Raw genomic sequence first — 6,441 nt, 5'->3', positions numbered from 1 at the left:
CAAGAAAACAACTGAAAGTGAAGAAATTGATGATCTCCAGAGGTCTTTTCCTATCTAAACCATTCTGTGATTCTATGAATTGCCTCCCTTTGACTCTTCCTACTTTCAGAAAAGCAAGGCTGTGTGTGTGTGTCCTCACCATGGGCAGATTACACACAAAATTGTGCACAAGACTGAGTGAAAGAAAGAGGTTTGTGTAAGTTAATGCACTGGGCCATGAACTGGATGGAGAAGCTGAGTCCTTTACCTTTCTGCCAGTTTTGCTTCAAAAGCTTTCATGACTATCACTCCATCAAGGCATTTGTACCATTTCAAATATGAATTTCAAATATGAATGTATTGTTTTCCATGTGGTTTTGCTCTGAAGTGTTGAGAAATTGAGGAGTTCAGATTGGTGAATGCTGTGCTACTTAAAAAAAAAAAAAAGTGGCTTTGTCTAGAGAAGAAGGAATGTTGACTCAACAGCAGATAGTTACATGCAAGAAGCAAATTGGAATTTAAGCTTTAAGTCTTGTATTGCATGAAAAATGTCTAACACAAACCACTTTGGAAACAAATTTTAAGTCTTGTGAATTGAAACATATATGGGAGCTCATATAAGACATCTCTCCTAATTCATCTCTTCCGTAAGTAAAACAAAAGGCAGTGAAATTTTCGGGCAGATGTATTTTGCACCAATGCCATTTCCTCTGACCAAAAATTACGCATTTTGTACATTTCCTATTAGGGTATTTCACACAGCCACATCCATGTAGCCTGTTTGGCTCGTTCATCTCATACTTCACATCCAACAGTCTGGGGACCGTGTGTTTCTGGAGCTTTAAACCTGTCCAAGAAACAAAGATTATAAATTGAATTGATTAATAAATTAATGAAATTACTTGTGGTCAAATGCCTGGCCAAAAAGATACTAGTCATATGCAAAGAAAGAAAAATGTTCCTTACCCAAGAAGAATTCTTCTTAGATTTCACTAGGGGCAATGAATATCCTCTGGGTGCTTAATTGGTTTTTGTTATGTTTTGTTTTTCACATTTACATGGGTTTCTATTTTGTCTATCTTACTTGCCCTTGTGTAACTAGACAGATTTTTTTTTTCCATGGCCCAGGAGCATCTTTCTCCTGTACTGAACCAGTCTCAAGGTAACTCAGACCAGTATGGTCATAAGAACTGGGGAAAACAGGAACAACAGGGGATGTAGGCTGTTGTTCCCATCTATCCTACTGACGCAGGCTGAGAAAAATCAAGTTTTACCCCCCTTCCATGCTCTGCTGGCATTAAGGCAGTGGGAGGTGGAAGGAGAAGCCAAGACCACTTGTTTGCTGAAGGCATGTGGTTGCATATGTTAGAACAGAAGCGCGGCTCTTCATTTATTTGTCTTGCTGTAGTGTCAATCATGGGCCGGGACCCCATTGAGTCAGTCACCATACAAATGTGGAACAAAAGCAGTAATCCTGGCGCTTTGGTTAACCAGTAAATCACCCCCCTTTAAGGGATAGGGATTTGCATATTTATAGTTGGGAAATAACCATGCTTTAGTACACTGGAGCCTCTCTTGTTAGGAGTGCACAGGGGGTTGTGTAGATGGGAAGAAACGGATCGGTGTTACAGGCAGTGACCACTACCACATCCAGCTCTTTCCCCTGAGACAACTGCATTCAGTTTAAGAATAATTCTTAAATGCCTTGGGTTCTTTCCATTTTTCTCAGCCTCAAATAATTTTTTCTGACAAGCTATAGCAGCATCCTGTCTTCCTCACAAATGAAAGTTAAGTAAACCATGCTCTAATTCTCTCAGCCGGGGGGATGATCTGTGACAGCAACTTCTTCCATATGCTCATTTTCTATTTTCAACTTTTATTTCATGAATAACAGGCTTTCAAAACTGCCCACTCCATGCTGCCCAGCACCCATTTATTAGTTTTATTTCTACAGTGGAGGATTTGCATCACAACTAAAGTTGGAGCATTCACAAAAACGGACACCAAGAAATAATAGAAATAAAATACCACTGCAAAACACAGGCTTTGGCACTGTAGACACTTAAAAACCCAGCTCTGTGCATCCAGGTTTATCCCACTATGCTATTGAAAACTGTGTGCCTTGGATGCATTACATTACTTAGGCCATGAGTCTTCCTTAAAGCACACCTCCAAGAGCACGTAAAAACTCAAGTACATACTACAATTTCCATAGCATTGTATTTGGCTTAGGACTTGACACAGACATGAATTTCTTGTTGTGTAGAGCAAGTTTGTAACTGTCAGCATATATGAAGAGACAACAGAGGGAAAAAGAAGGAGAAAACAGGTAGCCAGATCTCCTCAGCCAACTTGTGTCATGGTGGGTCATAGCCAGTAAGGCCACTAGCCACTGCGGTCCTCATTCTACAGTAAGACCAGGGTTTCTGTCAAGATGGACAATGCTGATGAGGTGTTGTCTAATAATAAACAGATGTATGCAGAGTTTGATCAGTTTGTTGATCAGTTCTTTGTTGCTGCCATTTCCCCAGTACCTCCTGCCCCTCAGAGACGGGAACATTGTGATATTGTCCATCAGGAAGAACCATGAAGAGGTTCTTCCTGATGGAATGAACTTCTTCTTCCTGATGGAATGGTTCTTCATCAGGAAGAGCCACAGCCAGGGCTCTGTCTGAATGATCCCAGGAAGAGCATGGTTTCCTTCAGAAAAACATACTTTCTACGTTTGGAGGTGAGGGAGAGGAATTCGCACCTTCCCTGAATGGAAGAAGAAAACATTCATATCCTGGTTCACCTCTGTGTGGGCTGCTCCTCAAATATTTGATTAGACATCACCATCTTTCCACTGTCTATCTACACGTTATTGCTAGACAACCAGCCCACATTTGCTGGATTAGGTCCCTGACAAGCTGTTGATTCGGCTCCATTCACAGAAGTGAACAGCAAGTGCCAGAGCTTAAAGCAGGGAGAGAGACTGGAGGAAGAGCACAGCAGAGAGAAGACGAAATGCTGGTCCCCTTTTAGCAAGGGACTGTCAGAGAGTCTCAAGAAGCCCTGTGGATCTGCATCTTTCAGCACAGCACATTACAGAGGTGGCACATCACATGCAAAAGGGACACCAGCCTTGCAGATCTCACTATCGCAGTACCTGGTTTTAAATGTTTGGCATCCTGAAGTGCCCACAGTTTTGAAATGAGCATAGAAGTTCTCTGATAGCAGAGTTGTCCAGCCTTTTGACTTGTGAAAAACTGCCTCATTACTAAAAAAGAAAGAACGCAGCAAGTTGTAGGCTCCCCAGAAGATTCGCACTTATTGATGTCACTACAGGTCTGTCTGGTTTTAGCTACCTTGCTGTCCCAAAGAAGCAGATCCTGCATCTAGAGTGCTGCAGTCCTGTACAGGGCGATAGCGGTGAGGTACCTACTGATGTATCTGTATGTGCACATGGGAAGGGTTACAGGTGAACTGCCTCCAGTCCAAGCTGGTTCACGTCTGGGTGCTCTGCAGCCTGCTCGGCTGCCCGATGCCCAAGCTGACCATCCGTATGTGTCCTCTCCACCCAGCTTAGTTCTCTAACCCCTGAGCTAATGAAACATGGTCTCAAAAATGATAAATTTATCCATGACAAATCTGCCTCAGTCCATTTGTTTAATATCCTTACAAAGATGCTTAGACATGCAGGGGACATAATTAATAGAAATAAAAGTTTCTTGAACTTCAGGTACACTCTGGGCTTGTTTGAACTATGATCCCATATGGATTAACTAAAATTTAATTGAATATCTCCAGCAACAGTTAGCAGACTCCTTTGGTCCTTCTGTGGATCCTTTTCTATCTTTTGCGCTACAGTTTGCAGAGCCAGGTCTCGTGCAGTTACAGTTTGCTTGTGGTTACGGATGGGTTTTACGGCAGTTTATTACTTGTGGTGTAAACCCTTGAACTAGGACGCTCTGTTCTCCTGTAAGGAGAAGAGGAAGGCAGTGCCTGCTCTGATCCCCACTTCCTGGCCTGCATTAAGTTTGGGCATTTATTGTATGCCGTCCATCCTGGAAATGCCATGTGTTTCCTTCTGCTGCCTCACTGCATACCTAAAGCACTTCTGTGAACCTCTCAAAACACGAACCTCCTCTTAAACTTTGACAGCGCGCTCTCAAAGGCTTTGTCTAGACTTGAAATATGCTTAAGCAATAAAGTCTGAGTGGTGAACAGACAACGTTAATTAGTCCGTGATAAATTAATTGGAGCAAACGTTAATCTGCCTCTCCTCAGAGGCCTAAGGGGAATGAGACGGGAACTTGGTTGACTGATGCTTTCTGCATATAAAAATCACCCAAAAGGTGATTCTGGCCATCTGGGGGCTCAAATATCATTTCACTGTCTCTGTTCTCCACCAGCCCCGCTCTCAACTTCAAAACTCCACATTAATGCCCACAGACGTCTGTGCTATGCAAATACGAGTCTGCTTCAGTCATTTAAGTACACACAAAGCACCAACGACCTCTCCAGCACCTCAAAGAATAAAAGACAATAGACATTTTCCTGTGTTGTCCTACTACAATATCAGGAAACACCTGAAAATAAACAGATGGCTCTAGCCTTTCATTACCATATTCTGGGTGTAAGACTTCCCTCTAGTGGAAAATCCATGAAGTGGCCACTTTTTATTAGAACTTGCTGTTCAGACATTAAAAACAAGTGTCCAAAGTACATATAATGATGCTGGTGAAATAATAAATGTTCCATTTTCATTTATTATTTATCTTTAGACCAAATTATTTGTCACTATTTAAAACAAAAAAAAACACTGTTCTTGCTAATTCTGGACTAACTGCTGTTATCCACATGACATGAATATACAGATTTAATTTTTCTTTTTTAGGGTCTGGGCTTTCAGAACGGGCTTATCTCCTCTGATGAAGAGTTTGCCAGCTTTGGGGTACATCCCTCTGCCTGTGTGTTGGAGTAAGAAGGAAAGAGGGGGGTACTGGGGTGAGACAGCAGTACTACTGCAGGTCCCTGCATGAGCCTGGATGCTGGCTCAGTCAGTCCTCAGGACATTTACGTTGTTTGACAGAGGGAGTTGGTTTGTGCAGGGGTAAGTAGCAGGGATTTATGAAAGAAGTCCACAGTAAAGCAGCTCAAAACAACAGATTTTCAAAAATCCACAGAACAAGAAAAGTACATAAACTTTTATTATAATTTAGAGCAATCAAAATTAATCCATTAGCAATTTCATGTAAGAGGCTATGTAAGGCACTTTGAAGATTTTACAAAGATCAGTAATGAGCAAGTGAAGCCCAACTAACCTAGATATATAGCTGGGCCTCATTTATATATACATATTTATATATATATATATATATGTTTAGGTATTTATATACCTAAACAATACAGCAGAAAACTTAATCATAATGTAACATAACCAAAATATATGAGAGCAAAGGGGATAGCAGGAAGCAGACCTAACCCAAGTTCAAGTCTCAGCTGTGCCCATGTCTCCTTGTTGGTTAAATACTCTAGGTAGAGTCTTTGTATGGCTTCAGAAGCACTGCTGCTACCACATTTTTTTTTCAGCTCCTCCTAAAGCTGTTACATGCCTCAAAAAGGAGCAAACAGGTCTGGACTAAGATTCCCAGCACTGCAGGAAACTTTGTGCCAGTGAAGGAGGTAAAGCATTTCTGACACCCAGCTAGCCAGTGTTGATAAATAACGAGCAGTAGTGGCTCATAGTTCAATGCACTGCAGTGAAGCCCAAAAAGAGGCCTGTGTGTTCCCCAGTGACACGCTCCCAGTGCAATTTAAGAGGAGCTGACTGGTCCCCATGGCTCCATCTCCTACTGCTTCCCCCTGTGCTAGTTCTAGTGATCATCCGGTTCTTTGGGAATCTCATTTATCTCATTAACCACCAGAAACTGAACCAACCAAAATCAAATTGAAATGTTTTTTAGTTCAGCAAGCTGCGTTATTAAATCCTCACTAAACAACCCCCTGAACTAATACTGCACAGCTTGCCCAGATAAGCAACGTTCTGCATTCTGCAGCCTGCCTTTCCCTATGCTTTCACTGCATTTGCATGTTTTCCTTCTGCCTGGACAGCAAATCCCATCTTTAGGTAGCTCCGGGTTGTTGAGGCACACATCGCACCATGCCCACCTCTGACACATGAAAGTTGAAGGACATTGTGAGGACACACCTCAAAATTTTAAGATTGTAAAGTGCTTGCATATGCTATTGATAATACGCATGGTTTTTTATTGCTATATATATAATGCTATTACTATAACAATGATGACATATTAAAAATGTTGCTTGTTAATCTACCAGATCTTGCCTATATAGAAATGTCAATCTGCCAGAGGAGAACCGTATGATTTTCTTGATTAGTTAAAGGCTTGTTTTGTTTGTTTTGTTTTGAACAAACTACCACCACAACAAAAAACCCACCATAACAATATTTATTTT

The sequence above is a fragment of the Cygnus olor genome, chromosome 1 (genome assembly GCF_009769625.2).
Source record: "Cygnus olor isolate bCygOlo1 chromosome 1, bCygOlo1.pri.v2, whole genome shotgun sequence".
NCBI lineage: Eukaryota > Metazoa > Chordata > Aves > Anseriformes > Anatidae > Cygnus > Cygnus olor.
Note: the sequence above shows the minus strand (reverse complement) of the source record.